The following is a 14084-nucleotide window of genomic DNA, read 5'->3' as shown; positions in this document are numbered from 1 at the left end:
CATAAAAACCTTTGACTGAGTTTCTTTCATTCTTATTCGTAGACATTCTGTCATGGGTCCACATACAATAAGCCACAGGGCTCCTATTAAAAGCATAAGCCACTATTTTAGCTGCAGTTCTGGCAAGCTGGGTTGAACTTTTTGATCCTTTGGTGTATGATCTTCCCAAGGGACTCCAGCTATTCAAAGCAAATGTAATTGCTGACAAAATCCCTATGCAAGCAGTGCAGTGAATGGCTCCATGATTAGTAACTACTTACTAAAGATGGTCCTCAAAGACCTCCGGATTACAATTGTCACAACAAGGAAAAGCTTTTGCCTGTGGGCGCTAATTTGACTACTCAACCAAAGGGTCAATTAGCCCCTTTACATTAGTAAATTACTGACAGCATAATCTCATACTGGGCATTGCACAATGTGCTATTTGTACCATTTTGCAAAGTAGGATAAACATGCATTCAGTTTCAGAATTTAATCAGTAGGAAGTAACAATCTTTGTAGTACAACTAATATTCCCGAGGGTTGGAACCTTGCATCCAAATCTAAATTTCCAAAAGCATTTACAGATGTAGGTGGCTACAATGGGGCAAAGTAAATTGGAAGTTCTAAAAAGCTTAAGCCTCTTTCTTTTAAACAAGTTATGATATAATAATTTCAAGATTATTATTTTTGTTTTTAAGTAGGACACTAGAATATTTTCTCCTGATATTCATGGGTCAGAGACCCATTTCCCCCCCCCCAAAAAAAGTAATGTCAATTACTACGTCTGTGAAGTGAACGGAGATAGGCAGAAAGAAACCCCAATAAAATCTGATTAGGACAACTGTTGATATATCTGAAAGGATCATCAGAGTTAGGTTCAAAGAACAGAGATTTCAATGTTTAGAGGACAACCTAACATTCAGATCTAGATGTTTTTGAACTGTTGTGGTTTTGGCAAAGTAAGCTACTTGTCAAAATGTTTACATTCAATGTGGCACCTTTCTTTATTGCTGTCACCATAACTCACTTATGGCAGATGAAGAAGTGGGGAATTTGCGGAGGTGTAGGGTGAGATATAATGAGAGGAAACAAGTAAATGGTATGAAATATGGGCCACATTTATTAAGATTTGCAAGAGAAGAGAAGGCCATCATTGTTTGCCCAAGCCTCAGGCCATTGTATGGGATCGGGCAAACCATTCCCAGCCTGTGAAGTGGTGCTTATCACTTTGCCACCTCACAGTCTTACACCTCTTGGGGTAGGGAGGCCTTCCAGTGTTACCCCACCCATGCCGCTGGGCTCTGAGCGGGTGAGGAGGATTGGCCTCAAAGGTAAGTCTTATCCCCCAACTAGCGCCACTGGGCTCCCAGTTGTGGGCCTCAGAATTACCCATCACCAACAAATGGTGCCTGTGAATGCCCACCAATAGCAAACCAAGTTCCAGATGCCCATTCATATCTGCCTACCACAAATGTGACCAAATTAAAAGAGCCAGAACATACTCCCCCATTGTCTTACAGTGTGAAGGAGGCAAAAAAAATGTATCACTTAAACATAATTTTCTATTATGCAATTGAACGTTGGGCTCACATGCTCCTCCCTCCCCTCCCTTTATTTCTTTCTTTACATTTCTACATGACCCACATGCCGAATTTCTCTGTTTACAAAACAAAATGTAAAACCATACAAGATACAGTAAGGGAGTAAAATATAATACAAAAAGAATACAGCCAAAGTGAAAACTGGAGTAAAAGCCAGTAGCAGTGCAAAGATCTAAAGACACAGTGAAAAATTTTAAACTTTATATTTTGTAATTGAAGGACTAAAAATTTGGGGAAATCAAAAAATCTTCATCTGGCACCAAAAATGCCACAATGTCAGCATGTATGTAGAGCGATTCCACAACTGGGGTGCCACCACTAAAAAGGCATTCTTCGTAGTAGCCACCAGCGGGAGCACCCAGAGAAGAGCCTCTGAAGTTAACCTTATGGGCTGAGCAGGTAATCTGGCCTGAAGTCCTTTAAGGCTTTGCAAATTAATACAACGGCTTTGATGTAGGCACCGAAACAGATTTGCAACTAATGCAGATCCTAACACATTTGTGTAATATGATCATATCAGCCAGTTCCCATTAACAATTTCAGGGGCCCATTTTGGACTAGCTGAAGTTTCCAGACTGTTTTCAAAGGCAGTCCAATATATCATGTATCACAGAAGTCCAAATGTGTGGTTGCAAGAGCATGGATAACTGTAGCTAGGTTATCTTTGTCCAGCTAGGGTCATAGTTGGTATATCAGCTTAAGCTGATAAAACATACCCCATGCCACCTAGACCACTGTGCCTCCAGTATCAATGCTCAATCCAACCCCCCTCCCAAACTATGAATTTGAGCCTTCCGGGGAGTGCAACCTTCTTTAGAACAGGTTAAATATCTCTCACCTGGGCAGAAGAACCAGCCACTAACAATACCTCTGGCACTGCTTTGAACATGTGCTTCAACTTTTAAAATAACCAGAGCTCCCTATGATGTCCAAATTCAGACAAACCCACTCAGGTGAAGACCTGGCTTGTGTGAACTGTAGTTTAAACTAACCAGAGTTCCTCTGGGTTCAGATGTAAAAAAGGAATTCTCGTTCGTGGGTAGTAAAGATATTATGAAATAATTGAGTATTAGCTGCCCTTTAATGGCACCTCATAATCATATCTTGCCTGATAGCAAGCAAGAATTCTGAGATGTATCCAATAGATTTTTGTTCAGAATTTGTGATGTATGGGAACGCCATTTCAGTTCCAGAATTTATCCAGTTTGCACCTCCCAAATGCAAACATGGACTTGAATGCAATATAAAGTCAAAGTCTGAGTGTGCAATGTGATTTGCAGATAAAAGATAAGTGTGTTCTATAATGTGTACATTTGGAAAGAATGCATGAAAAAAGTGCATGCTTTTGAAAAATGTACAGCAATGCCCTTTAATTAATGGGAGAAAAGGATGTTCTTAAAAAAAAGTGTATCCAAAATGCATACCTTTAGAAAAAAGTACATGAAAATATGCACTTTTTTGCAAATTGGGAGGGGAAATCACTATGGACATGTCTGCACCATGCCTTATCCTGGGGATCATTCCTGTGCATCCAGATGATGCAAAGGGGATCCTGGGGGCAGGGAGGGAAGATCCCTCCATTTCCCTGGGATAACTGGGACAGCTTTTAGCCTGATTTTTCCCACAGTTTCGGGATCATCCTGAGACCATGGGAGTTGTGGGTGGCCATCCTGGTTTCATCCCAGCTCCTTGTAAGTAAACATAAGGAGGCGGAAACCGGGCACAGGGCACGGAGCTCTTCAGGCGCTCCGGACCCATCGGTGGAGCAGGAACAGTGTTGTTGTTTTTAAACACCTCACTTTTCATTGGAGCACACGTGCACTCATCAACTGTAGATAAAGAAAAGGAAATGGCGGGCGCAACATCCCTCGTTCCTCCTGGGATGTCACGCATGTGTCTGTCCAAAGGGGAGGATCTCGCGATCAGCATATCGCGAGATCCTCCCCACTCCCGCCCTTGGTCTAGACATGCCCTATGTGATACAGAGATGAGCTTCGATGTAGAAATCATTGAACCTTGATGAGCTCAGGTTCTACAGATTTTTCACATCCCTATGCAGACTGCCATATTTCATTGTTGTGTGAGTGAAATGTGAATCACTGGAACACAGATTACTAGGAGTTGCCAATATTTTTTACTGGCTCCACTACTACAGTTTGTCTGTAAGAATATCTTGTTAACTTAAAGAAGTGAAACTTAGGCCTTAGCTAGACCTACTTGAAAGTCCAGGGCAGAAGAGGGGAGATCTCGTGTTGTGATTAACACGAGATCTCTGCCCCATTTACACATAAGGTGCAACAACCTCAGGAAGAGAGGCGTCGCGCCCGCCATTTTTATTTTTTAAAGAGGACGCAGCGCACGAATGCTTGTGTGCTATAGGTAAGTCTTTTTAAAAATTTAATTTGGTTTCCCCGCTCCCCGCACCCTAACTCCAATGGGCGCAGTGCTCCTGAGGAGTGCTGCACCCCATGCCCGGCTCCCGGCAACATGCGAGTAATCGTGCAGAGCGGGGTCAAGCCGAGGAAATGGGCTAGACGTGCCACGGTCTTGGGCTCGGCCCAGGGCCATGGAAAAAGCAGGCCCATAGGGGAGGGCTATATCCCGGGGTAAGGGAGGGATGATCCCTCACTGATCCCGGGATCCGCTGTGCGTCATCTGGATGCACAGAGACGGTCCTGGGGTTCGCCCCAGGATATAGCCTGGTCTAGCTAAGGCCGTACTTTTCTACTTACACTTAACCTGCAAAATTCCTGCATAACTGTTTTAAAAACAGGGCCAGTAACACACATACACATATGCATGCACGCACACACACGCACACACAGAATGCAAATGAGGGAGATTTGCATGCAACGTGAAGAATCTCTTCAAGCACAAAGCTTTTAATACATTCCTAAAATAATCTTGCATTTATTGTAGAGGGCCTTGCATTAGAATACAGCATGTTGTGGTGAAACTATTTCATTATAGCAGAATCTTACTGTCATCAACTCTGAGGCGAATAAAAAAGAGAAAAGAAATGATAAGAGCTCTCTACATTATTCCACAAAATGCAAAAAAGGGAAGTCAACTATTGCTGTATTCCTTCCACAGTGCAGATCTAGGGATGGTGTATCTTCTGACTATACTAGACAGGATTATAAATCATGTACTGTAGAGATTAGCTAAGTCTCTCCAGTCATTCTCTCCTCCTCTGGAGCATTTGCCAGCATAGGGATAAGATCCTGTAAGTAGCAAGAGTTATTGGGATATATAACAAAAATGCATTAACACACAGGATAAGGTGCATTTTCGGTACTCTGCATTAATTGACATTAATGCTGTGAAGTCCATATCAGCCTAGCATTCACCTAAAATTCCATTACCACTCCATAGATTAATTGTTTGAACTTTAGATTTAGTCGAGAAGGGTTTGAATAATAAAAATACTGTATCCATTTATTCTAGCCTTCCCTGCCTGTCAAAATGAAGAAATCCGATAGCGTTCTTAACAGAACAGCAAAAAATAAATAAAAGAAAAGAAAAATTGTGTTTTGTACTCTTGCCCTTGGAAAGTAGCAATGCTAATAGAGAGCTTCAAGATAGCAATACTAATAGTTTTGCCTCACATATGCTTCCCAAGGAGATAATAAAAGTATATAAAGACCAATGATGCTATATTTCATGTGCATTTAATGTATGCACAAGACAGCACAATAAACAGGTGCAAAACCAAAATTGCATGTAATTTCCAAAAAGTGTTTTAAAAGTCAAGGCATACAATCATAGCTGTGATTTATAAAATTAAATGCAGTATTATTCCGAGTGCGCAACTGGAAAAACTCAAGGGCTGGGATGTCAAGAGCTACTATAGGCACGCCCAGGGCTCTGTATGCCCAGTGGCCCATTTGACTATTTCCCACTACATGGCAGTTCTCCTTGCAACACCACAAACTGCTTTTGGAAACTCCCTTCAGTTTGAAAAGACACTTGCCAAGACCTAGGCCATGGCTAGACCAGGCCTATATCCCGGGATTGTCCTTGGATCATCCTTGTGCATCCAAATGACACACAGGGGATCCCGGGAGCAGGCAGGGATGACCCCTCCATTTGCCTGTGATAATCCTTAGGTCTAGCTAAGGCCTTAGAGTGGGAACTGGGCAGGAATCACAAGGCCAAAGCTCCCTTGGGAGCACAAAGTTAGCTGTGCTAACTTTCGGTCCAACTCAGGGATTGCAAATGGAAGAGAAAGACTCATTAGCATCAGTTATCAGGCAGCTAGACTGAAAAAGGCAGAATCAGGACACACACATTCAGATTCCAGAATAAGCATACTGGAGACAGGCATTTGATGTACTAGCTGTAGCAGAGTTCCTATAACCATGCCTAGTAGGGGTGTGCACGGACCCCCCGCTCCGCTTCACTTGCAGATCCGCCATTTCCCGGATCGGGCCGCTCCGCCCCGCCCCCGCTCCGCCCACTTCCGCTCTGCTCCGCTCGGAGCTCCGGATCCGGATCGGAGCTCCGTTTTCCCCCCCCATAGGGTTGCATTGAAAGCTAAAAAATGATACAACTTTTTTTCTGTTCAAGTTAGAAACCTCACGTTTGGCACCATGACACCTCATGGGGGTATACACATGCACGCCAAGTTTCAAAGCAATCCCATCATCCCCTGATTTTGGGGGAATTTTTGAAAATCGGGCACCCCATTCACACCCCTTTCCATAGCTCCGTTAATTTGCACGTTAGAAACCTCAAACACGCCACCATGAAAGCTTATCCAGGGATACATACGCACGTCGAGACTCAAGGCAGTCCCATCATCCCCTGATTTTTGGGGAATTTATGAAAATTCAACACCCCTTTCCATAGCTCCGTCAATTTTGCACGTTAAAAAAACCCCTCAAACTCACCACCATGACAGCTTATCCAGGGATACATACGCCGCACGCCGAGACTCAAGGCAGTCCCATCATCCCCTGTTTTTTGGCGGGGCTTAAACCTGCAAAATTTGGAACTTCCAAAACTCCAAGTGAGCGCAGGAAGGACTTCTCCCCTGAGTCAAAGCCACACACACACAACATCCCTGCGAGGTGGGCAGGGGAGGAGGGAGGGAAGGCAGGCAGGCAGGCATGCAGCTGGCATTTCTGGGGGCATAAGGAAGTGAGCCAAGGATAAGCCAGTAATGCATATAAAATGGAATAAATCAATAAATAAACAAAGGAGGGGTGGAATTAAAAGCAGCAGTGTTGCTCAATAAACAGCAAGAAGAATTTTTTTTAAAAGGCTATATCTGTCTTTTACCAGCAATAGGGGGACGTGCCCAGGGGAGGGGGAAGTAGCTGCCAGTTCAACTCAAGACAGCCATTGCTTCACCAACAGCTCTGAGCTTGAGAAGTAAACGCTCACTTCAACTCATAATAGGCATCGCTCCACCACTAAGAAATGAACGCTCACTTCGACTCATGATAGGCATTGCTCCACCATTTTACTCTCTTTGGAAGGCTCTAATGGCCTTCCAGTGCAGGAGAGAGTGGGGGCACGTTCACGATGAGATGCCCTAGGGGAGCTCATCCCCTTGCACCACATCTTTTCAGTTGTTCCCCAAAGTTAGGGTGGGTAGCAGTGCTGTGTTTCTATCTCTTATTCTTGGCTTAGTATATGATTTCAGGTTGTGTTTGTGCATTTGGTGGGGCTACTGTGTTAAAAAACACTGGGAAAAGTCCGTTCAGATGAAGAAAGAGAAGTTTCCCAGAATCCCAAGTTACCCGTTTTGCCTATGCCCTCCTCTAACTTTGAGATCATGTGATCATGACCGGGAGCTGACTCTGCCCCTCAGCCCTTTGAAAAAGGTATTTTTCCCGCCGATTTTTTAAAAAATTCTAGCGCGCGACCCGCACGACGCAGAGAGGTGAGAGTAGTCTCAAAATGACCCCCATCCACGACTCTCTGTGCACAAGCATTTTCAGAACGATAGCTTAAAAACCAACCCAGTTAAGCCCGAGTCTTTCCCTCAATGCAATCCTATGGGCGAAAAGCCGAAAACGCCGTTTGAGCCGCGCGGTTGACCCGATTTTCAAAAAAATATAGCACGCGACCCGCACGACGCAGAGAGGTGAGAGTGGTCTCAAAATGACCCCCATCCACGACTCTCTGAGCACAAGAATTTCCAGAACGATAGCTTCAAAAAGAATGTAGTTATCCGCAATTATTTGCCGCAATGCAATCCTATGGCGAAATGTTTTCAAGATGGCGATCAGAGCGCTCCGCGGAAACCGGAGCGCTCCGAAAATGGTCGCTTCTCTTCGCCTTGCTTCTAGGGGTCCGTGGTCTGCTCCTACTCCGCCTCTGGGTAAGGCGGAGCAGGCCAATCCGCTACTGCTTCTACGCTCCTAATCGGAGCGGATCACACCCCTAATGCCTAGCCTGCCCCAGTCCCATTATCTTGGAATCTGGTGAAGCTCCAAGGATACTGAATTGCTTTGCCTGCCTGCTGCCTGATAGACAATGAGCTCCCAGGTGGCTGCCATGCAGCTGTGCTAAGCACTGGTGTGACTGGTATCCAGCTATAAGAAGGGTGAGGTGAGAGGGACAATGAGGCGCCTCTTCTGGGCCTGGTCTGAGAAGAAGACACTCTGTTTGCAGGAGGAGGCGGAAAGGGGGCATGGTGTCAAGTGAAGCAGGAACACCTCGCTGCCTGAACTAAGCTGCACAATCCCTTCCTTTCCAGCGTCTCTGGAGTCCATCTCTGCCAAGAGATTTCTGCAGAATCTCAGACCCACTACAGAAGAAGCAGGCACCCCAGTTTGAAAGATACTAAGTAGTCCTACATCCCACAGCCTGCTACCCTCAAGAAATATCACATTTTCCCAAGGCAAATGCTCTAATGCTGCTCTCAGTATGTTGTTGTTGTTGTTGATGATGATGATGATGATTAACATTTATATACTGTCTTATTTCCTGAAAAGCCATCAAGGTGGTGCACAACAATTTAAAACAAAACCTTTTTAAAAAGAATGGGATGATTACAAACACTAAAACATTGACATTACTAGAAAGAAAGAAAGAAAGAAAGAAAGAAAGAAAGAAAGAAAGAAAGAAAGAAAGAAAGAAAGAATGAATCTTCACACTCTTTCCAAAAGCCAACAGGGTGGGGTCAATCTTAGTTCTTGAGGAAGTGCATTCCACAGTTTGGGAGTGTCATAGGAGAAAGGCCTTTCATGCATGCCCAACAACAGACCTTTGCAGATAATGGTGCTTCTCCTTCAGGTCTTAATACTGAGATGTTTCTATGAGGCAAGTGGTCCCTTAAATAGCCAGGTCATAAGGTGCTTGCAGCTTTAGAGATTAAAGCCAACAGCTTGGTTTGAGTCCAAGAAGTAACTGACAACCAGTGCAAGTCTTTCACTCTTCTTCTTCTTCTTCTTCTTCTTCTTCTTCTTCTTCTTCTGCTTCTGCTTCTGCTTCTGCTTCTGCTTCTTCTTCTTCTTCTTCTCCTTCTCCTTCTCCTTCTCCTCCTCCTCCTCCTTCTTCTTCTTCTTCTTCTTCTTTTAATTCTGTAACCATAGATAGATGGAGGAGGGCAGCAGGGGCAGCTCAGCAAGCACCTTCAGTAGACAAAATGGATGAAGGTTTCATCCATCTGTAGCATGGAGAAAGTTTGATAGAGAGGTTTCTATTTAATTTTTGGTTGCTATTTGGCTACTTCATTGATCTGAATGTGCAAAGGAAATTCCCCAAGATTGGCTGGTGAGAATCCTCTGAAGTCATCTGACTTATTTTACTAACGCCATTTCTGATCCAACAAGAATCTCTTATTACTATTTTATATTTATTTAGGCCATAGCTAGACCTAAGGTTTATCCCTGGATCGTCCAGGGGTCAAACCTGTTCACCTAGGTGACACACAGGGGATCCAGTGCTCAGGCAGGGGCGAACCCTGGATGATCCCAGGATAAACCTTAGGTCTAGCTGTGGCCTTAGTGTCAAGGGAATAGTAGAATTGTACACTATATACCTTGATTCCACATGATCTGAAATAGACATAGGAATGGGTGAATATGTCAGTTTCACTTTCTCCTGCGTTCAGAATTTAAAAATCTCAACGTTTTCTTTCTCTGAACTTCACAAATGTTGGAAAATTCTTATAAAAAACAAACTGAAACAAATTTCTCACCCATCTGCACCAGTCAAATTCAAGAGGTTCTGCTATCCTCAGCATGGAGATAGTTGTGTCACTGTTAATGATGAGGAGGCTTTCAGAAAAATAAATAAAAAAGAGGTGGCAACCCTGATTCAACACCACAAATATGGATTCACCACAGGGATTCAGTCACATATTAAAGCAAAGCACTCAGTGCTCTGGGACTGGATGACAAACTTATTTATTATTTATTTATTACATTTATATCCCACCTTTTTTCCTCCAAGGAACCCAAGGCGGTATGCATAATCCTCCTCCTCTCCATTTAATCCTCATAATGACAACCCTGTGAGGTAGGCTGGACTTAGAGTCTGTGACATGCCCAAAGTCAGCTTTCATGGCTGAGTGGAGAGTAGAACCCGGATCTCCCAACTCCCAGTCCAACACTCTAGCCACTACACTATACTAGCTCTCAAACTTCTCAGTTTCAGTTTCTCCCACATTCAAATGATTTAATTCTCAAGTTCTTTTTGTCCTGAATAAGGAGAACTTTGCAAATGTTGTTTGATGTTAAACCATTCCACATCAAGAGAGATCAGTTGTTAGTAAATTCTTGTCAAAATCAAACTGAAATTAAATTCTCACTCATCCATAAATTGCAAGCAGATTGATGTGAACTCGGCTTTTGTTGTGGTGTTGGTGTTCTTGCCCCTTTTACAATGGGACAAGTAATAAAATGGGGTGAGGGAGGGGATATAAAGGGCACATGCTCAATTGTAGTTTGCATTTTGCTACCATAGATAACTTCCTGGTTGCCCCGGCCAATCTCCACTCCCCTATCCAAGGCGCATTTGCAACTCTTACAGGCCAATGTTCCATCCCATCTGTAGCTTGATCTTGACTGGAATATGGGGATAGGGGAGAATTTTGTTCAGTTTACATTTCAATATGAAGTTAACAAGTGCATATTTCCTAAAACATATGGACTGCAATAAGATCTCCATCCCAACAAAAATTGTCCACTGCCTAGCACAGCTATTAGCATTAGAAACAAAGTTCCCATTGGTGCCAAGGAACTAATTTCTGGGGTCAATGGCAGTATGTGTGTGTGTTGGGGGCATTTTTGTCCAGATCACAGCTGAGGAAAGATGAGATAAACCTCACCTCCCTATTTACTGCAGTCCTGCTAAATCTGTCTCCTCCCTGGGCTATGAATTCAAACACAGAGACAACTAACATGCTTTGATGAGCACTCTTGCCAGAATAAAAGTGTTAGTCTTTAAGGTGCCACAAGCATCTTTGTAATTTTGGCTGCAACAGTCAAACACAGCCGCCCCTTTGGAAATGCTTTCAAGAGACATTTTTAGCATCACATCCAGTTTGGACTTCAGTTGTCTGCTGTAGGTGCCCATCATTCATTTGGTGAATTTATGGGATTGTTATGTGTTTGTGATTTTCGTTGCCTGCAATTTTTTATATTTCAAAATATAATTCCATAAATATAGCCATAGGAAGATTACAAGGAGATTAGAACCTCAAGGTGGCATCTTGCAGAAAAACATGCCCTTACACCCAGAGCAGTTGAAATCTATCAAACGTTAATCAGTTAGAAGGGACCATTTGGCTTTTAGACAAATTGTTCACCATTGTCAATTTCAATGTTACCTGCATTTTTGAATGTGTCTTGTACCAGACCCTGCAATTTGGGATAGGAATTTAGTGTTCAGATTCAATCTGTATCACATTTTATGTAGAAAGGACCATTCTTTTATCCTCTCTGCTACATGAGCTCGTAAATAATGACACAAAAGATTGCTGTAGCACTTCCTTTGAGGCCACTGATAAGGTGACATGAAAATCGGAGGGTTGCTTTTCTATTTCTTTCTGTAGATTGCCTTGATTGAGGAAATAATCTACAAATCATACATCATGCTGCAAGGCCTAGTCATCACCAAAAAAAGCAACAGCCATAAAACATGTAACCCTGACATAGCACACACATATTAGCAGCTATTTCGAAATGAGATGTGAGAGTTCTGGGACATTCTCAGATTTGCAGGAGGTTGAAACATCACCTATGTACAAGGACAGTTGAGATGCCCAACATCAGTCTTTCCTCCTTTAGATTGACAGTAAAGAATATTAGCCAAGGGACCTTAACCTTCTTACTCAGATATCAACACCCATTACTCAACACATTACTCTAATTTACCAGTTGACCTCGAGAGTCTGGCATAAGCAAAGCACACAGTAAGATCAGGTGAAGGTAGTCGCTATGATGACCTACTTTATAACCATCCAGAACACTTGCTGTCAATTTGTGGCCTCTAAAGGTTGAACAAGGTTGGTCTCCTACAGCCAACTCAACCATTTCCCACATGCCTTGGGTGACCATATGAAAAGAAGGACAGGGCTCCTGTATCTTTAACAGCTGTACAGAAAAGGGAGTTTTAGCAGATGTCATTTCTATGCCTCTTCATCACAACAGTTCAAGCTGCAGGAGCCCTGCCCTCTTTCGTATCTGGTCACTCTAGTATAGCTCATATTATTGAAAACAGCACAAGCTCACTTACGGGCTAAAGGCCTTCTTATATAAAGCAGTGTTTGCCTACCATTGGAAGGATACTGGGGAGGGTGGGCAAACCAAGCTTCCTTGAAACATCACCCCCTTGAAACATGATCAACATCCATTCCCTCCACCCCACCCCATTTCACTACCTGTAAATGGACCAACAAAATGCCCAGGGGACATTTCAGTTCTACCCTGGACCCCTTTCCCCAGATATCTAGTTTTCTATCTGCAGGATACAGCTACTGTGTGCATGTGTGGCTATTCATAAAGGAAAAATACACTGTCCAAAAGACTGAGTACAAACCTACAGTTTGACAGAATCCAGCCTGGACACAGGTATATTATCTCAGATGGAATTATGCCTTGGTTAGTGACCAGCTTTGTTAGTTAGGAACTCCCAAAAGTCATGCCTGTGCAATCTGGTGTGCCACAATAAAGTTGTTGTCGTCATCATCATCATCATCATCATCATCATCATCATCAAATAATGACAGGCTCACATGAGCCCACAGTACTTCCTCACACTGCCTGTTGTGTTTAATTGCAGAAGTTTCTATTTGGCCATACCTCCTCATGCCAGTTTCAGAGAAATACTGCTGGGTCTAAACCACACCCGATGAAGAACAATTTCATTACTCCGGATGAGTAATGAAATTATACTACATGGTAGAATCACTTGCCCAGAAAAGAGGTGGCTCAGCTCCATCTCACATGCACTCATGGTAAACCTTGGTAAACTCAGACATATTTATATATGCATGTATGTGTGTATGTCTTTGAATGGATGGATAGGTGTTTTACTGTGGTTTTAATTTTTGTGAACCGCCCAGAGAGCTTCGGCTATTGGGTGGTATAAAAATGTAATAAATAAATAAATAAATAAATAAATAAATAATAGGTGTGCGGCTGGAGGTGTGCGTTTCAGTGGTGATCCAGGATATGAGAGAGAAAGAGGGTATCTATAGTAGAAAACTGAAGTAAGAGACAAAAAGAGATGAGGGAGGGGAGTTGACTTGCAGAGAGAAGAGAAAGAGTTTGCTGTGTGTAAAATAAGTTTCTAATGGCAAAGAACATTCTAGTTTCAAAGGCATACTTTTGGGCAGGTTATGTGTCCTTTGTGACTAGTAGGGATGTTGCAGGCACCTGTCTGGGTATCTGACAGACCCCCCACATCCTCCCCCCTGACCCTGTTGGATGCGCGCAAGTGTTCACAGGCCACTCCTGCAAACACAGCCGAGTGAGTGCCCAGAAGCCATCCACCCTCAACTGGAGCCTCCATTTTGTGCAATGGTGGAAACTCCAGGAATTTCATAATTTTCGAAGCTGCCTTTGTTGCACACAATGGAGGCTCTGGATGAGGGCAAATGGGCTCACAATGTCGGCGGATGCTCTCTGGGCCACAAATGAAACTCACACAGTACCGTGAGTCGGGGTGAACGGCAGCAGGGCAAGTGTTTGACAAATTGGACCCGGGTGAGTGTGCCCATTCCTAGTGACCAGGAGAGTCACTCTAATATCCAGATGTGTCCACAGACCCAAAAAAGTTGGGATACCCCTGGACTAGATGGACTTTTGATCTAATCTGCCAGGGTGATATATCAACATACCATACCTACATGCAAATTTTTGCTCCCCACACACAACTCCAGTGATAGGTAACCTTCCTTTTTTACAACTATTAGTGCTGTATTGTACAGATTTGTTCTCACTGCAGCCAGTTGGTGGGAACAGATGCCAGCACAACAAAAATCCATATTGCATTGAAGACCTCCCACTCTAGCGGTGTAAGATTTGCGCACTAAGGCAC

Source organism: Elgaria multicarinata, chromosome 7 (genome assembly GCF_023053635.1).
Source record: "Elgaria multicarinata webbii isolate HBS135686 ecotype San Diego chromosome 7, rElgMul1.1.pri, whole genome shotgun sequence".
NCBI classification, from domain to species: domain Eukaryota; kingdom Metazoa; phylum Chordata; class Lepidosauria; order Squamata; family Anguidae; genus Elgaria; species Elgaria multicarinata.
The sequence above is the reverse complement of the archived record's forward strand: the minus strand, read 5'-3'. Positions refer to the sequence as shown.